The sequence below is a fragment of the Lithobates pipiens genome, unplaced genomic scaffold (genome assembly GCF_037356315.1).
Source record: "Lithobates pipiens isolate NorthernLeopardFrog02 unplaced genomic scaffold, aLitPip1_a1.2 Scaffold_10, whole genome shotgun sequence".
Classification (NCBI taxonomy): domain Eukaryota; kingdom Metazoa; phylum Chordata; class Amphibia; order Anura; family Ranidae; genus Lithobates; species Lithobates pipiens.
The window spans coordinates 236,698,637-236,719,086 of NW_027507686.1; positions in this window are offsets into that span (position 1 = coordinate 236,698,637).

The following is a 20,450-nucleotide window of genomic DNA, read 5'->3' on the forward strand; positions in this document are numbered from 1 at the left end:
AAATCATTTCATTTGGCAGAACCGACTGTAAATTTTTGCCAAAATTGACCTCCTTTTAGTGGTTTTCTAAGCATCTGAGCACATTCTAAATGGACATTCTAGTGTTGCCAAAGCAATTACTATTATTAATGTCCTCACATAAAATAATTACTTGATTTGTAGACCGCAAAATCAAGATAGGATAACTATAGCCTAGATTGCAGCATTTACTTGTCAGGCCCTATGCTCGTCCAATACTGGGCAAGCAAAACATGTCCCATCCCCCTTAGTTCTAGAGAAACCAAAACCCAAACCAAAATAATATTTCAATGTGACTTGCAGCCTTTTTTTTTTGCTTACAATGCTAAATAATGCAGTCCTGAAATCCTTAAAATCTAATTTGGCTGTACTTTTCCTGTGGATCACAGGAGTGCAGTTCGTTGTGCAGATTGCGACCATATGGTCGGGATCGGCCAACATGCCTGGACTGGTACCAAATGGTCGAGATTGGCCCACAGACCTGGACTGGCACCATAGGGTCAAGATTGGCCCACATGCCTGGACTGGCACCATATGGTCAGGGATCGGCCCACATGCCTGGACTGGCACCATAGGATCAGGATCGGCCAACATGCCTGGATTGGCACCATATGGTAGGGATCGAGCCACATGCCTGGCTTGGCACCATATGGTCGGGATCGGCACACATTCCTGGACTGGCACCATATGGTTGGATCGGCCCACATGCAAGAAATTCTTTAAGTATGTAAACAGTAAAACAGGGAGGACAGAACATATTGGCATCATAAAGAATGAGGAAGGACATCTGGTTACAAAGGATGGAGAGATGGCGAAGGTATTGAATTTATTCTTCTCCTCAGTCTTCACGAGGGAATCGGGGTGCTTCAGTAACCAAAACTGCAGTGTTCATCCTCGTGACACATCACAGGAAGCACCTCCATGGTTAACAGAGGACAGAATTAAAATTAGACTTGGGAACTTAACATTAATAAATCACCGGGACCAGATGGTTTGCACCCGAGGGTTCTTAGGGAACTCAGTCAAGTAATTGCCAGACCATTGTTCCTGATTTTTACTAATAGTCTACTGACTGGAATGGTAACAGTGGATTGGAGAAAAGCCAATGTAGCACCGATATTTAAAAAGGGCTCAAAATACATCCCTGGGAATAACAGACCAGTTAGCCTAATATCATTAGTATGCAAGCTCTTGGAGGGGATGATAAGGGACTATATAGAAGAGTTTAGTAAAGAAAACTGTATCATTACCAGTAATTAGCATGGATTCATGAAGAATCGCTCATGCCAAACCAATCTATTAACCTTCTATAAGGAGGTGAGTTGCCATCTAGATAAAGGAAGGCCCATAGACTTGGTGTATCTGGATTTTGAAAAAGTCTTTGACACAGTTCTCCATAAATATTTACTGTACAAAAAAAGGTCCCTTGGCATGGACCATAGGGCACATGCATTGAAAACTGGCTATAAGGGCAAGTTCAGAGGGTGGTAATAAATGGGGAATACTCAGAAGGGTCAGGGGTGGGTAGTGGGGTCCCCCAGGGTTCTGTGCTGGGACCAATCCTATTTAATTTGACCTAAAATCTGTAGTAGGGATGGGCGAACCTATGCTCAGCCCGAACATTGCCCATTTAGATTTTTGCCGAACACCCAAATTTTCTGTGCACTTGGTGGGGAACATCCCGCAGAGTGCACAGAAAATGTGGGTGTTCAGCAAACAGTCAATAGGTTGTTAAGAAGTGGGCCAAGAATCGAGCCACTATGTCCTTAACAATGGATGAGGTGTCAGATGGGTCTGGTATGGATTTTAAGGGGAACCCCACCCCAAAATTAAGAAGATAAAACTGCCCCAAAATCCATACCAGACCCTTATCTAAGCATGCAGCCTGGGAGGCCAGGAAAGTGGGGGGGGGGGCGGGGGGGATGGACGAGGGAGCAGGAAGGCCAGGGTACTTTGTGGCAGGAGTGGCCAAGCTAGACAGAGAGGGTGACTCTCCCCATCAAGCACACAGAAGGCAATAACAACTTGACAGGGGCTCTAACCTTTTTGTACTCTATAGAAAATTAAATAAAGACCAACAGTATCTATGTGAGCAATCAAATACTTATCTTCATTGCTCACGCTGGGTGGTAACTCTCCTAATCCTGCAAATAACTTCTCTAAAAAGTTTTATTCAGCAAAAGCCTTAGTTTAAAATAAAAGGCAAGTCAAATCCTAACTAAACTACTCGCACCTCCATTTTAAGCCTATTCTATCTGCCCTGTACAAGAAAAGATGTCTATACTTACCTATTCTGAAGTCACTCTGGTCCAGTCACATGATCTCTCCAGCGGCCAGCTTCATTTGAAGAGGAGAGAATGCTGACAACGACTGAAGAGCCTATGTGGTGGCATCACCTATAGACTTACTATGGGGCATCCATTTTTGTCTGTCCCTCCTCTACACTGAATCTTATGCCGGGACCCACTCTTATAACCAGACCGGAGCAACCTCAGAATAGGTAAGTAGGCATCTTTCCTTTAAGGCCGCGTACACACGGGCGGACTGTTCGCCCAACTTTGTCCGCTAAACAGTGTTTGGGCGGACAGTCCGCTCGTGTGTGGGCTTTCAGCGGACAGTTTCAGCGGACAGTTTGACGAACAAGGTTTTTCGGAAATTCCGTAAAACTGTCCGCTGAAACCTTGTTTGAGCGAACAGTCCCCTCGTGTGTAGGCTTGTTCGTCAAACTAAGTTCCGCGCATGCTCAGAAAGGATTTACACGCCGAAAGTTATAATGCAGTGTATAGGACGTCGTATTTTTCGTCCCGTCGTACGTGCCGTTCACGTCATCGCGCACGGTTTCAGCAAACTGTTCGTCCGTCGTGTGTGGCCATGTCCGTCCATGCTAAGTTTGAGCGGACTGTTTGCCGAAACTGTTTGACGGACAAAGTTGGGCGAACAGTCCCCGCGTGTGTACGCGGCCTTACAGTGTAGATAGAATAGGCTTAGAATAGGGGATGGGAGCAGGTTTAGGTATAGTTAGGGTTTGACTTGTCTTCCATTTTAATTCCATTCAAGTTTCTTAATTTAACTGAGGCCCTGATGAAGGGGGGTTGTTCGAAATGTGTTGGATGTGGTTAGTACAAATAAGTAAATTACAATGTAATTTGTCCTCTTTTATGATTCGGTCTGGTGTGCCTTCCATAGGTGCATGTAAACCCAATGTTGGGTATTCCTGTCTGTTGTGAGCAGACTAATCTGAGCCAGTAAGCTCTACAAAAATTTTTTCATGCTCACTACTTTGTATGAACTCACATCAAAGTCCCAGCACCTTTTGATTGCTTTTTTATTCTAAATTTTTTGTACCACCACTTTGGAGATTTTCACTTTCTCTTGTCTCAGTGACAACCTTGCTGGGGGGGGGGGGGGATTTTCCAAACCAAGAAGACAGAAAGCAATAAAACCCAACAGTGGCTCTAATGCCACGTACACACGATCAGACTATCCGGCGGACTTAGTCTGGCGGACAAACCGCCGTAAAGTCCGCCGGACTGTCCGAACGAGTGGACCTGCCCACACACAGGGGGATTGGCGCATAGTAACAGGGCCCCCTTCGCTCGCCACGCTTCATTCCCCAAGCTTCGAGCATGGCCTTGCTTTGCTCCCCTATTTTTTATTCTAACTCTATGTCCACTTGGATGATGGGGCTTCAACCTGGACTTTACCGTCGGATTGTTTGATCGTGTGTACGCGGCATTACTCTTCCCTACTCTATGTTGTGTAATTATTTGCTTGTATTCGGCACACGCTGGAGTGGACTTTTCCACAATTTGAAACACGTGAGTCATATACAGTACATGCAGACTATTTACTTTTTGTATTTGCTGCTAGAGCAGTTTTTCTCTCATCTACCTCAGAAAGCATTGTCATGAAATTGTCATTGTCTTGGGGACAATTCTTAATTGCAAATGGAACTCCGAGGACTGCTGTGAAGCAGGTTATGTTAAACGCCAGCCTTTCTTCAGGTCTCCAAGCTCACATAACCATTACATGCTTGCTGGTGTACTAATAAAGTCATAAAAAAAGGCCAGCTTTCCCCTAGAACAATTTAATTTTCTCCCTGTTTCTTGGGAAAACTTTCCCAAACAATGTTGCTCCAGCTTTACCCTCTTCCGCTGACTAAAGATGGAGGCATACACCGTTTAATTGCCAACCCCTGGCGTAATGGGGAATTCATCAGCTGGCAGCGGGAGAGGAGGGGAGAATCCAAAATTCGCTGTGAGTGGGATCCCTCCGGAGCATCAGACAAGAGAATTGGGGTTAGCATTAGTTGCTCTTAAGCAAGAGAACATCTTTTTTATCCTATTTTTACTCCTTTGATCCAGATGGTAAAGAGTAAGAAAAAAAAAAAACAGTCTATAATAGTGCTTCTTTCTACATCATGGATGGATGGTTGGAAACCTAAGGCAAAAAAAAGAAAAAAAGTGCTGATTTATTTTTGGGAAACAGGAAAAGTGAAGCTTTGTGCTTTAAAGTGCACCCGTTATTTTGGTAAGACCGATACGCCGATATGCAAGACGTGTAATTAAGGCAAGCACCGTGTTTTCATTTTAACTATGAAGAGTGTAGCCCCTTGTCCTAAACAGGGGCTACTTTGTCAATTTAGTGTTTGTCTGGGCTGTAGTTAGCTCAGACTGATTATATCGTTTTTTACCCGTTTTTTTCCGAAGTTTAAGTTGGCTCGGGGTTTCTCACAATCACCAGTGGATGTCACTGGTATCACTAGTCATAGTATGACATTTTACGAACAAAACGAAGTTACCAAGTTGTCACCCCCCATTGGCTTCACCCCTGACTCTACCCCCTTTGCCCTGCCCAGGCATACCCCATCTTTTTAATGAATCGCCCATAAAATGCAGCCCCCCAACGATCAAATGCAGCCTACCAGCGCCCATCAATGCAGCCTCACTAGCGCCCATCAAATACAGCCTCACCAGCTCCCATCAAATGCAGCCTCACCAGCGCCCATCAATGCCTCACTAGCACCCATCAAATGAAGCCTCACCAGTGCCTGTCAAATGCAGCCTACCAGTGCCCATCAATGCAGCCTACCAGCATCCATCAATGTAGCCTCACCAGCGCCCATCAAATGCAGCCTCACCAGTGCCCATAAATTCAGCCTCACCAGCGCCCATCAAATGCAGCCTCACCAGCACCCATCAATGTAGCCTCACTAGCGCCCATCAAATGCAGCCTCACCAGCGCCCATCAAATACAGCCTCACCAGCTCCCATCAAATGCAGCCTCAACAGTGCCCATCAATGCCTCACTAGCACCCATCAAATGCAGCCTCACCAGTGCCCATCAAATGCAGCCTACCAGTGCCCATAAATGCAGCCTCACCAGCGCCCATAAATGCAGCCTCACCAGCGCCCATCAAATGCAGCCTCACCAGTGCCCATAAATGCAGCCTCACCAGCGCCCATAAATGCAGCCTCACCAGCGCCCATCAAATGCAGCCTCACCAGCACCCATCAATGTAGCCTCACCAGCGCCCATCAAATGCAGCCTCACCAGTGCCCATAAATGCAGCCTCACCAGCGCCCATAAATGCAGCCTCACCAGCGCCCATCAAATGCAGCCTCACCAGCACCCATCAATGTAGCTTCACCAGCGCCCATCAAATGCAGCCTCACCAGTGCCCATAAATGCAGCCTCACCAGCGCCCATCAAATGCAGCCTCACCAGCACCCATCAATGCAGCCCATCAGTGCCCATCAATGAAGGTTTGCTTGCTTTCATTCATTCAGGAGTCTGGACACAGACACAGTCCCCCACCGGCACTGCGCCTCTGAAACTATGAGCGAATGGAGTGGCAGCTGCCTGCTGATGCTGAGACTTAGTTGCTTGCTGCACAGTGAAGGGAGTAGGGACACCAGTGGCTGGGTGCCCTAGGCAGCAGATCGCCCTAGGATCCTGCCTAGCTTGCCTAGTGGTAGCACCGGCCCTGAACGCACAGACTGTGGCACGGTAGTGTGGCATTTAAAGGGCTAAATCAGACAGTAAGGACACAACATAGTGTCTCCTCGCCGCATGTGGATTACCCTTCAGTGGGCACTGCAAAATTAAAAAAAATGAGTCCATTATCCTTTGCACAACAACTTATCTTCACATTAAAGAAGTCATTTTTGCTTACCTACAAATTAGCTATTCAATATGTGAACCATTTTCTTTTAATTTTATATCGCTTGGCACTTACCTATATATATTTTTTATCTGTTTATATTTTATATTCCGGCAGAAAGAAAACAATTATATCCCTATATATAAAATATATTCTGCTTTTTGGAGTAAAAAAAAAATGTATTCTGCCATTCTTGGCAAGTCTAATAAATTCTCAGAGGAATACAATTGAGCTTACGTTTTAATAATCATGGTGTTCGATGAAAGAATGAGTACTGTGAGCAACACTAAAGGAAATGATAATGAAAAGCAATAAAAAATGTCCATCAGTTTAATCTCAGATGCATTTGTTGTACTTGTGGAAGTATAAAAAAAAAAAAAAGAAAGGGAAAAATAGGGAGCTTTTTGTGAAAATCCAAGTTCACTATATAATGTTTTCTTTGAAGTTGCAGGATGGCTGCCATCATATTTTTCCTTCAAAGGTAACTAATTTAAAATAACGGGTTCCTATACCAGAGGGAAACTCTTTTGTTGGATTGACCCAATATCCCGGCTATTGATTTTGCTCCACATTTATTTCTGTTTAATTTTAAAAGGCTATTGGGAATGACAGAAATGGAATTTAATGAAATAAGATGGACGTACGGGGAGAAATATAACAACCAGGCCTTATTTTTAAGGAAAAAATAGTTTTCTTAGGATAATCATGGTGATATATTACTGAGAAGAGTGGATAGCTATTGTTATACAGGGTAGCGGGACTGATTGCAAGGTTCATGGTGATGCTGCTGTCTGGTGGATGCGGTCAGGGCCGTCTTGAATATTGATTGGACCTCTCCCCCCATACTACCCCCCATTATTACACAGGACCCCCCTCTCCCATACTAACCCCACCCTTACACAGGACCCCCCTCCCACATCATTACACAAGACCCCCTCCTCAATCATTACACAGGACCCCCTACCCCCATACTACCCCCCATTATTACGCAGGACTCCCTTCTCCCATACTACCCCCATCCTTACACAGAATCCCCCTCCCCCATCATTACACAGGACCCTCCTCCCCCATCATTACACAGGACCCCTCCACAATACTACCTCCCATTATTACGCAGGACCCCCTTCTCCCATACTACCCCCATCCTTACACAGGACCCCCCTCCCCCATCATTACACAAGACCACCTCCCCCATAATTACACAGGACCTCTCCCCCCTATTAGTGATGGCCGAACGGTTCGCCCGGCGGTCGTTTCGCGGCGAATTTCCGACTTTCGCCGTCCGCGGGTTCGAACGCCTTTTTCCGTCGTTCGCCCCGGCGGACTTACGTGTTTAATGTATACAAGAACTTTAACCTTTCGTGACACGTTTATCATGTGTTACAGGACAACCAATTGAGACATGACAGCTCATGGACACTTGGACATTCCCCCTAACCTATAAATACACCCGATCCGGTGGCCATTTTACATTCTTTCTTCTGTCACTGTAGGGAAAGGATCCTGTGTGGAGTAGGGACAGAGAAAACGCTAGCTATTTGGTACACAAAAGTTCTTTTCAGGACTGGTATAGGTGTTAGGTCAGCAGCCTGAGTTTCTTTTGTCAGTTTAGATAAAGGGACAGAGCGCTGTATGCTGCTATTTTAGGGACAGCTCAGCCAGATTAGTCTTTCTTCATCATCATCATCATCATCATCATTAGCTGTTACTATCAGGTCCACAAAAGAGCTGTTCCAGCTAATCGTTCCAGCCTACTCTTTTTTGCCAATTTGTATAGGGACAGGCAGGAAGCAGTGTGTCAGGCAGTGAGGATAATTTTAAAGACTTGCTGTTACTATTAGTTCCACAAAGGTTCTTTTCAGGACTGGTATCAGTGGTACGGTAATAGGCTTGTACACGTATAATATTCTTTCTTCCAAATATAGAAAGAATATTATACTTGACTGCTGCCCTTCTGCTGCAGTCTGCTAATCATTCACAACTCACTTGTTCCACAAAGCTCTTTATCAGGACTGGTAACTTGGTCTGTCTAGGGTGCTACGGTACATAGGCTTGGGTGCGGTACAGTCTGCTGTTCTGTAAGGACCGCTATCGGTCCACAATACATAGGGTTGCCGTGCACTACTGCTGACCGCTGCCCTATACTGCAGCAGTCCTTCAGCGGTATAGGGACTGACGCACAGTCTGCTAAACACTAATACACAACCTGCTTGGTCCACAAAAGTTCTTATAAGGACTGGTAACTTGGTATAGGGTGCTACGGTACATAGGCCTGAGTGCAGTACAGTCTGCTGTTCTGTAAGGACCGCTATCGGTCCACAATACATAGGGTTGCCGTGCACTACTGCTGACCGCTGCCCTATACTGCAGCAGTCCTTCATTGGTATAGGGACTGACGTACAGTCTGCTAATCACTAACACACAACCTGCTTGGTCCACAAAAGTTCTTATAAGGACTGGTAACTTGGTATAGGGTGCTACGGTACATAGGCCTGAGTGCGTTACAGTCTGCTGTTCTGTAAGGACCGCTATCGGTCCACAATACATAGGGTTGCCGTGCACTACTGCTGACCGCTGCCCTATACTGCAGCAGTCCTTCAGCGGTATAGGGACTGACGCACAGTCTGCTAAACACTAACACACAACCTGCTTGGTCCACAAAAGTTTTTATAAGGACTGGTAACTTGGTATAGGGTGCTACGGTACATAGGCCTGAGTGCAGTACAGTCTGCTGTTCTGTAAGGACCGCTATCGGTCCACAATACATAGGGTTGCCGTGCACTACTGCTGACCGCTGCCCTATACTGCAGCAGTCCTTCATTGGTATAGGGACTGACGTACAGTCTGCTAATCACTAACACACAACCTGCTTGGTCCACAAAAGTTCTTATAAGGACTGGTAACTTGGTATAGGGTGCTACGGTACATAGGCCTGAGTGCGTTACAGTCTGCTGTTCTGTAAGGACCGCTATCGGTCCACAATACATAGGGTTGCCGTGCACTACTGCTGACCGCTGCCCTATACTGCAGCAGTCCTTCAGCGGTATAGGGACTGACGTACAGTCTGCTAAACACTAATACACAACCTGCTTGGTCCACAAAAGTTCTTATAAGGACTGGTAACTTGGTATAGGGTGCTACGGTACATAGGCTTGAGTGCGGTACAGTCTGCTGTTCTGTAAGGACCGCTATCGGTCCACAATAGATAGGGTTGACGTGCACCACTGCTGACCGCTCACCTATACTGCAGCAGTCCTTCAGCGGTATAGGGACTGACGTACAGTCTGCTAATCACTAACACACAACCTGCTTGTTCCACAAAAGTTCTTATAAGGACTGGTAACTTGGTATAGGGTGCTACGGTACATAGGCCTGAGTGCGTTACAGTCTGCTGTTCTGTAAGGACCGCTATCGGTCCACAATACATAGGGTTGCCGTGCACTACTGCTGACCGCTGCCCTATACTGCAGCAGTCCTTCAGCGGTATAGGGACTGACGTACAGTCTGCTAAACACTAATACACAACCTGCTTGGTCCACAAAAGTTCTTATAAGGACTGGTAACTTGGTATAGGGTGCTACGGTACATAGGCTTGAGTGCGGTACAGTCTGCTGTTCTGTAAGGACCGCTATCGGTCCACAATAGATAGGGTTGACGTGCACCACTGCTGACCGCTCACCTATACTGCAGCAGTCCTTCAGCGGTATAGGGACTGACGTACAGTCTGCTAATCACTAACACACAACCTGCTTGTTCCACAAAAGTTCTTATAAGGACTGGTAACTTGGTATAGGGTGCTACGGTACATAGGCCTGAGTGCGTTACAGTCTGCTGTTCTGTAAGGACCGCTATCGGTCCACAATACATAGGGTTGCCGTGCACTACTGCTGACCGCTGCCCTATACTGCAGCAGTCCTTCATTGGTATAGGGACTGACGTACAGTCTGCTAATCACTAACACACAACCTGCTTGGTCCACAAAAGTTCTTATAAGGACTGGTAACTTGGTATAGGGTGCTACGGTACATAGGCCTGAGTGCGTTACAGTCTGCTGTTCTGTAAGGACCGCTATCGGTCCACAATACATAGGGTTGCCGTGCACTACTGCTGACCGCTGCCCTATACTGCAGCAGTCCTTCAGCGGTATAGGGACTGACGTACAGTCTGCTAAACACTAATACACAACCTGCTTGGTCCACAAAAGTTCTTATAAGGACTGGTAACTTGGTATAGGGTGCTACGGTACATAGGCTTGAGTGCGGTACAGTCTGCTGTTCTGTAAGGACCGCTATCGGTCCACAATAGATAGGGTTGACGTGCACCACTGCTGACCGCTGCCCTATACTGCAGCAGTCCTTCAGCGGTATAGGGACTGACGTACAGTCTGCTAAACACTAATACACAACCTGCTTGGTCCACAAAAGTTCTTATAAGGACTGGTAACTTGGTATAGGGTGCTACGGTACATAGGCTTGAGTGCGGTACAGTCTGCTGTTCTGTAAGGACCGCTATCGGTCCACAATAGATAGGGTTGACGTGCACCACTGCTGACCGCTGCCCTATACTGCAGCAGTCCTTCAGCGGTATAGGGACTGACGTACAGTCTGCTAAACACTAATACACAACCTGCTTGGTCCACAAAAGTTCTTATAAGGACTGGTAACTTGGTATAGGGTGCTACGGTACATAGGCTTGAGTGCGGTACAGTCTGCTGTTCTGTAAGGACCGCTATCGGTCCACAATAGATAGGGTTGACGTGCACCACTGCTGACCGCTGCCCTATACTGCAGCAGTCCTTCAGCGGTATAGGGACTGACGTACAGTCTGCTAAACACTAATACACAACCTGCTTGGTCCACAAAAGTTCTTATAAGGACTGGTAACTTGGTATAGGGTGCTACGGTACATAGGCCTGAGTGCGTTACAGTCTGCTGTTCTGTAAGGACCGCTATCGGTCCACAATACATAGGGTTGCCGTGCACTACTGCTGACCGCTGCCCTATACTGCAGCAGTCCTTCATTGGTATAGGGACTGACGTACAGTCTGCTAATCACTAACACACAACCTGCTTGGTCCACAAAAGTTCTTATAAGGACTGGTAACTTGGTATAGGGTGCTACGGTACATAGGCCTGAGTGCGTTACAGTCTGCTGTTCTGTAAGGACCGCTATCGGTCCACAATACATAGGGTTGCCGTGCACTACTGCTGACCGCTGCCCTATACTGCAGCAGTCCTTCAGCGGTATAGGGACTGACGTACAGTCTGCTAAACACTAATACACAACCTGCTTGGTCCACAAAAGTTCTTATAAGGACTGGTAACTTGGTATAGGGTGCTACGGTACATAGGCTTGAGTGCGGTACAGTCTGCTGTTCTGTAAGGACCGCTATCGGTCCACAATAGATAGGGTTGACGTGCACCACTGCTGACCGCTGCCCTATACTGCAGCAGTCCTTCAGCGGTATAGGGACTGACGTACAGTCTGCTAAACACTAATACACAACCTGCTTGGTCCACAAAAGTTCTTATAAGGACTGGTAACTTGGTATAGGGTGCTACGGTACATAGGCTTGAGTGCGGTACAGTCTGCTGTTCTGTAAGGACCGCTATCGGTCCACAATAGATAGGGTTGACGTGCACCACTGCTGACCGCTGCCCTATACTGCAGCAGTCCTTCAGCGGTATAGGGACTGACGTACAGTCTGCTAAACACTAATACACAACCTGCTTGGTCCACAAAAGTTCTTATAAGGACTGGTAACTTGGTATAGGGTGCTACGGTACATAGGCTTGAGTGCGGTACAGTCTGCTGTTCTGTAAGGACCGCTATAGGTCCACAATAGATAGGGTTGACGTGCACCACTGCTGACCGCTCACCTATACTGCAGCAGTCCTTCAGCGGTATAGGGACTAAGAGTTTTGTCACAGGGTCATTTAAAAAATGACATGCAGAGGAAGAGGCAGGCCCTTCCGCAGGGGTGGTAGGGGTAGGGCAGGAGCAACAGGCTTGAGCCAAAGTGGGAAGTTGCAGAAGGTGCGTTCAATTACTTTAAAGGATGCACCAGACTTGGTTGAGTGGCTCGCTCAGCCTTACTCTTCTGCACCCTCCTCATCCTCTCGATCTGCACCCTCTTCTTCACTCTCTGCTATGTGCACCCCTAAAGACACTACCACCAACAACACGACCACCACCACCACCACCACATACCTTCCGCTTGAGTCACTGGAATTATTTTCCGATCCATATCAAGAGGACATTTCTGATGCGCAGCCACTCTTGGTATTGGATCAGGAAGAGGAGGTAGCAACAAGCGCTACTCAGCAGTCTGACGCCAGTACCCAGATCAGCCCAAGGAGGAGGTTGGTCCCCGGTGTTGCTGCCTACTCTACTTATAGCGGTGGGGAAGGTGACGTTGATGATGACGTGTCTAGTGATGTCACGTGGGTGCCCACAAGAGAGGAAGAGGAGGGGAGTTCAGAGGGAGATATGGACCAGCAGATAGGGAGGAGAAGCAGCAATGACTTACATTGCACAGCAGGGACAAAGCAGACTGCAAATGTATCAGGAGCGAGTCATCGACCATGTACGGTCACATCTGGCGCTCCCAGGACACCGGCACATGGCTCCGCAGTGTGGGCTTTTTTTAACGTGTCCGCTGCTGACAATAGCGTTGCCATCTGCAATCTTTGCAGTCAACGCGTTAGTCGCGGTAAGCCCAATACTCACCTAGGGACGACCGCCTTAAGAAGGCACATGAGCAGCCATCACCGAGCCCAGTGGGAGCAACGGAACACACAAAGCCACACTGCAGGCTCTCACCGTCCAGCCTCGTCTTCTACTTCTCCTTCTCCTCTCTCCTCACAATTGTCCTCCACTCCACCTTCCATCACGCCAAGCTCACATTTTTCTGCAAAAAGGCAGGCTTCCGTGGGCCTAATGTTTGAGCGTAAAAAAATGATGACGCCGGATAACCCTCTTGCCCAACGGTTGGCGGCTGGCTTGTCAGAACTCATAGCCCGCCAACTACTGCCATATAAACTGGTGGACTCGGAGGCCTTTCGCAAATTTGTGGCCATTGGAACACCACAATGGAAGGTCCCAGGAAGGAAGTATTTCTCAGAGAAGGGCATCCCAGAGCTATATGGCCATGTTCAGCGGCAAGTGAATGTATCTCTGGCACACAGTGTCGGTGCCAAGATACATCTGACCACAGACACGTGGTCTAGCAAACACGGGCAGGGAAGGTATATCAGTTTTACTGCCCACTGGGTGAACCTTCTGACGGCCGTCAAGCATGTAACCCGTGGCACCCGTGTAGATTTGGTTTTACCGCCACGGATTGCATGCAGGCCTGACTCTTCTTCTCCTCCTCCTACTCCATCCTCCTCCCTCTCCTCCTCAGCTGCCTCCTCCTTTTCCGCTGCTAGCGTCTCTTCCACTGCACCGCCCAAGCTCCCCAGAACCTATTCCACATGCCAGGTGAGACGTTGCCATGCCGTGCTGCGTCTGTTGTGCCTGGAAGCAAAGAGCCACACTGGCCCGGCACTCCTTTCAGCTTTGCGTTCACAGGCAGATGAGTGGCTAACACCGCTCAATTTGACAGTTGGTAAAGTGGTGTGTGACAACGGTGCCAATCTGCTTAGCGCATTGAAACAGGGCAAAATCACGCACGTGCCGTGCATGGCACACGTCTTAAACTTGGTCGTGCAGCGATTCCTTGTCAAATACCCTGGGGTCCAGGACATCTTGCGGCAGGCAAGGAAAATCTCGGCCCATTTCAGAAGATCTTACACGGCCATGGCTCGCCTTGCTGACATTCAGCGGCGACACCATCTGCCGGTCAGACGTCTTATTTGCGATTGCCCGACGCGATGGAACTCAACCTTCTATATGCTTGATAGGCTGCTCCAGCAGAAACGTGCAGTTAACGTCTACCTGTATGAACTCTGCGAAAGAAACGGTTCTGGGGAGCTGGGTTTTTTTTCACCGCGCCAGTGGCTGCTCATGCGCGACACATGCAGACTTCTGCGGCCATTTGAGGAGATCACCAAACTGGTCAGTCGCAGCCATGGCGCCATCAGTGACATGGTACCTTATGCCTTCTTTCTGGAGCGTGCATTGCGTCGTGTCATTGATCAGGCTGTGGAGGAGCAGGAGCGGGAAGATGAGGAAGTCGCAATGCTGGATGAATTCCCAGGGGGGGCTACTCTATCTGAGACAAGTCAACAACAGGAGTCTGATGAGGAGTCAGAGGAGGATGGTGCCGGGGCGGATGAGCAGGAGCAAGAAGAGCATGCTTTAAACCTTTCTGGGATCCCTGTTGTGCGAGGATGGGGAGAGGAGAATGAAGAGGACGACATTATCCTGGATGATGAGCAGGAGCCAGGCCACCACACCGCTTCCACTTTAGTGCAAATGGGGGCCTTCATGCTCCAGTGTTTTAATAGGGACCCCCGTATAAAAAGCATGAGGGTCAAGGACCAGTACTGGGTGGCAACGTACTTAGACCCCCGGTACAAACACAAAATGGCGGAAATGTTACCGCCGTCGCAGAGGGCTGTCAGAATGCAGCACTTCCAGGCCTTGCTTCGAGAAATGCTGCATTCTGCTTTTGCGTGCGCTGGCAGAGGAGCAATTCCCACTCCCAGAGAAGGATTTGCGGGTACCAATCCAACAGCGCCTGCAAGAAGAGGCCGGTTTGAAGATGTGTTGGTGACTTCGGATATGAGGTCATTCTTTCAGCCGACCCATCGACAGGTGTCATCCGGATCCAGCATCAGGGAACGCCTAGACCGTCAGGTGTCCGACTACATTGGGTTAACGGCCGATGTGGACGCTCTGAGGAGTGATGAACCCCTAGACTACTGGGTGGGCAGGCTTGACCTCTGGCCAGAGCTTGCCCAATTTGCAATCGAACTGTTGGCTTGCCCCTCATCCAGTGTCCTGTCCGAAAGGACGTTCAGCGCAGCAGGGGGGATTGTGACCGATAAGCGTACTCGCCTAGCTCACCACAGTGTTAACTACCTCACATTTCTAAAAATGAATGAGGCATGGATCTCGGAGGAATTCAACACATGTGATCAGTAGACCATGTATATGTCTATAAACAATTTTTGGAATCAAGCACACAGACCTTCTTAATTCATTTGGCTCACTTCCCTGACCCAAAAAAGCACACCGTACTATATGCCCCTACCCTCCTCTTTGAAGAGGTTGAGCGGTGTCATATTTCTACTGGGGCTGCTTATTATGAGGGGTTCCCACCATCCCTGTGCTGTGCTGACTTCCTCCTGGGTGTTCTTATTATGAGGGGCTCCCACCATCCCTGTGCTGTGCTGACTTCCTCCTGGGGGTTCTTATTATGAGGGGATCACACCATCCCTGTGCTGTGCTGACTTCCTCCTGGGGCTGCTTACGGTGCTGCTGTCAGCGCTGTATGTCACGGAGCTGCTGTCAGCGCTGTATGTCACGGAGCTGCTGTCAGCGCTGTATGTCACGGAGCTGCTGTCAGCGCTGTATGTCACGGAGCTGCTGTCAGCGCTGTATGTCACGGAGCTGCTGTCAGCGCTGTATGTCACGGAGCTGCTGTCAGCGCTGTATGTCACGGAGCTGCTGTCAGCGCTGTATGTCACGGAGCTGCTGTCAGCGCTGTATGTCACGGAGCTGCTGTCAGCGCTGTATGTCACGGAGCTGCTGTCAGCGCTGTATGTCACGGAGCTGCTGTCAGCGCTGTATGTCACGGAGCTGCTGTCAGCGCTGTATGTCACGGTGCTGCTGTCAGCGCTGTATGTCACGGAGCTGCTGTCAGCGCTGTATGTCACGGAGCTGCTGTCAGTGCTGTATGTCACGGAGCTGCTGTCAGCGCTGTATGTCACGGAGCTGCTGTCAGCGCTGTATGTCACGGAGCTGCTGTCAGCGCTGTATGTCACGGTGCTGCTGTCAGCGCTGTATGTCACGGAGCTGCTGTCAGCGCTGTATGTCACGGAGCTGCTGTCAGCGCTGTATGTCACGGAGCTGCTGTCAGCGCTGTATGTCACGGAGCTGCTGTCAGCGCTGTATGTCACGGAGCTGCTGTCAGCGCTGTATGTCACGGTGCTGATGTCAGTGCTCTGTATTACGGTGCTGCTGTCAGTGCTCTGTATCTCCTGCACCCTCTTGTTTGCCTACCCTGGTCCCTGACCTTCCCTCTCCTCCATTGCCTTCATTAGCTCCATAGTCCTGAATTGTCAGAACAATTTCCCAAATAAAAAAAAAATGCTTGTAGTTATCGATCCCAAATTCACCTCATACATGTATTATGCTATTGTCCAGGTGGTGGGACTACGTGCTACCCCCTAATAATTACCCCGTGGCCGCAAATTCGACCTAAAGGTTTGCGAAATTCGCCTCCCATTGAAGTCAATGGAGCCCGCGGCGAACGGTCGTTTTCGCGAACGTTTGTGTCCGTTCGCGTTTCGCGTTCGCGAAACGTCCCGTCGGAAGTTCGTCCATCACTACCCCCTATGCTACCCCCCATTATTACACAGGACCCCCCTCCCCATCGTTACACAAGACCCCCTCCCCCATCCTTACACAGGACCCTCCTCCCCCATCATTACACAAGACCCCCTCCCCGATCATTACACAGAACCCTTCCCCCCATACTACCCCCCATTATTACACAGGACCCCCTTCTCCCATACTACCCCCATCCTTACACAGGACCCCCTTCCCCCATCATTACACCGGACCCTCCTCCTCCATCAGTACACACGACTCCTCCCCTATGCTACCCCCCATTATTACACAGGGCCCCCCTCTCCCATACTACCCCCATCCTTACACAGGACCCCCTCTCACATCATTATACAAGACCCCCTCCCCATCATTACACAGGACCCTTCTCCCCCATCATTACACAAGACCCCCTCCCCGATCATTAAACAGAACCCTTCCCCCCATACTACCCCCCCCATTATTACGCAGGACCCCCTTCTCCCATACTACCCCCATCCTTATACAGGACCCCCTTCCCCCATCATTACACAGGACCTCCCTCCTCCATCATTACACAGGACCCCTCCCCTATGCTACCCCCCATTATTACACAGGGTCCCCTCTCCCATACTACCCCCATCCTTACACAGGATCCCCCTCCCCCATCATTACACAGGACCCCACCCCTATGCTACCCCCCCATTATTACAAAGGGCCCCCCTCTTCCATACTACCCCCATCCTTACACAGGACCCCCCTCTCACATCATTACACAAGACCCCCTCCCCATCATTACACAGGACCCTCCGCCCCATCATTACACAAGACCCCCTCCCCGATCATTACACAGGACCCCTTCTCCCATACTACCCCCATCCTTATAAAGGACCCCCATCATTACACAGGACCCCTCTTCCTGTACTACCCCCATTCTTACATAGGAACCCCTTCCCATCATTACACAAAAACCCCTCCCTCATCATTGCATAGGACCCTCCTCCCCCATAATTACACAAGACCTTCTCCCCAATCATTACACAGGACCCCTCCCCCCATACTACCCCCCATTATTACACAGGACCCCCCTCTCCCATACTACCACCATCCTTACACAGGACCCCCCTCCCCCATCATTACTACTGTTTTTCAGCTCTTTAGTGACACCCTTTGGGCTCCTTCTGCTAATTTTGCGTTAGTAGAGGTTTGCTGAGTGTTGATTCGCGTTTTTCGTTTCGCACTTTTCATTTTGCGCATTTCATTTAGTTTCTGAATGGCCGTTCATCAACCAGCCATGTTTGCGGAATCGGAGGAGATAACGTGTTATTTATTATTGGCCTTGGAGTTATTGCTTTGACATTATTTTTTTAGTTGAATAATAATGATTTGATTTGGTATATTTTCTATATTTTTGGATGCATAGAATTCACTTTTTGGTTAAGTTATATTGGCAGACAGCATGTCTAATTTTATTTGTTTTCTTTTTTTAATGCACAATAAAAAAAATGTGTAGAATAATACTTGGCTATGTGTTTTATTTCAAATGACAGTTTGGGATTAGGCAGGTACATAAAAAAAAATAAAAAAATACAATGTAAAATTGTCAAGGGACACCAACATAGTTGTATCTTTGATCTTAAAAACTATGGATAATGGTGTTGTGGTAACTTGCACCAATAAATAAATAAATAAATAATAAAAAAAGCATAATAATATTATTCTTGATATCATTAGAAAAAAAAAAGCCTTTGAAAATGTGTTTGTAATAACTCCATCAGTATCACCAGCAAAGCAGCTTCATTATTACCCAATTAACCCTTTGAGGACCAGGGGACTTATTTGTCCCATGTTTTTAATTGCCTGTATCATCCGATTAAGAACTTAAAATACTTTTGTTTTGATTTGAGTCAAAATATTAGTTCTTATGAACAAATGGATCTAACTTTTTGCCAGTTATTTCATGAAATGGCTTAGTTACAGCAACTGAAGTGGTGAACTTAAAAAAAAAAAAAAAATTGACGGTAATCTTATGGTCCTCAAAGGGTTAACGTAGAAGAGAAATGTGCGCTGCATTTCAAGATTTCATAATTTGCCACGTCACGAATGTTAATTCTCTATTATGAACGCTAGTTTACAAGACCGACCGCTTCTGGCTCGTCCTTGCTTCCGAGCATGCGTGTTTGTACTTTGGACGTTTGTCCGTTGGACTTGTGTACACACACGCTAGGAAAATTCTGCTAGCCAACATTTGTCTGCGGAAAGTCTAACAACAATTGTCAGATGGAGCGTACGGTCAGATTTACCGCCAACAGCCTGACATCACACATTTCCCATGAGCAAACAAGCAGGACAAAACTCTGGATAGCCGCACACTGGAAAAAGACTTGAAATCCCATCTTTAATTGAAACAACGTGGGTCACATCAAAGCATGATCAAAAAATCCACAGCAAAAGGAATAACAGGGTGCAGAAAAACTGACGCGTTTCACACCGTAATCAGTGCTTACTCATAGGAGGATTACTTTGGAGCGGTGGTTTTGCAGGTTTTATTTGCAGGTAAATAATATTCATAAACAACATACAAACATACAAAACAAATGCAAATATAAACTTATGAGAAGATTTTGTTGAAATAAATAGACTGGCAATAGAGTCCTCGAAATTCTGTATGGATGCTTGTTGTAGTTTGCCTTTCCATCCAATTTAGCTTTGACCATCTTACTTCTCCATTGCGTAGTAGTTGCCAGACATGGAAGCTAAATCTCTTTATCTTCACTTTAAATCTTGGAAGCACCGCACATGAAGGACGCCAGAGAAAGGTTGCTTTCACACAAAGCTTCTGAGAAGGCAATCTTGACAGGTCCACTTTGAATGTTGCACGGTAAGTTCATGTTAACGTTTTTGTCAGGGAAATGGTCTTATATTCTCCCATTCCTCTTCATTCCCTGGCGTGCAAGATCGAGGTTCTGTCATTTCCCTTGTAGCGCAGAATTACTCTTCTCGTCCTTTAAATTGTGTTATCCTAGAGAAGCCGTGGAGGCATTTCAGTGGAAGGTCTCTGTCACACTCATTGTCACCTCTCCAGAATCATTTCCCTATATCGAATCAGCTGGTCACTAAAAGATGCTTTCACTAATGTGCCTTGTATGTGACAAATGACAGCCATTGCTTCACGTGGGCCTGGCTTTCTCTATCATTTCACTGCGTGTATCATACTACACGTTATTGACATGGAAGGCCAGCAAATCCATCAAATTGCAGCCCCATGGGAATGACGGGGTCACAAATATTTCATAGTGTGTCATTTCATGAAGCTATAGGGATTGCTGTCCTTGGCCATTTTGTTCTATTGTCTATTTCTTTTCTCTATTTTTTTTTTTAACAATAGTCTTTACAGGTGTATGTATTGAAGAAGATACCTGTTGTGGCCAAGTCCGTTCGTTTGTAAGTCCGGCAGACCTCAGCTGCAAAGTCCGTCGGATTGTCCGCTGGACCAAGTCCGTCAAATAGTCTGGTCGTGTGTACGCAGCATTAGAGGCGAACCGCCGGTGGAGGACTGTGTCTGTGTCCCGACTCCCGAATGAATGGAAGCAAGCAAACCTTCATTAATGGGCACTGGTGGGCTGCATTTGATGGGCGCTGGTGAGGCTGCATTAATGGACTCACCTCTTTCTTGCATATACCTGATGGGGATGCTCTAAAAAAAACTGGATTGAAAACTGGATGGATACATGTGCAAATCTTTTTGATACATAAATACCTTTCAGTTTCAACTCTATATTAAAGTGGTTGT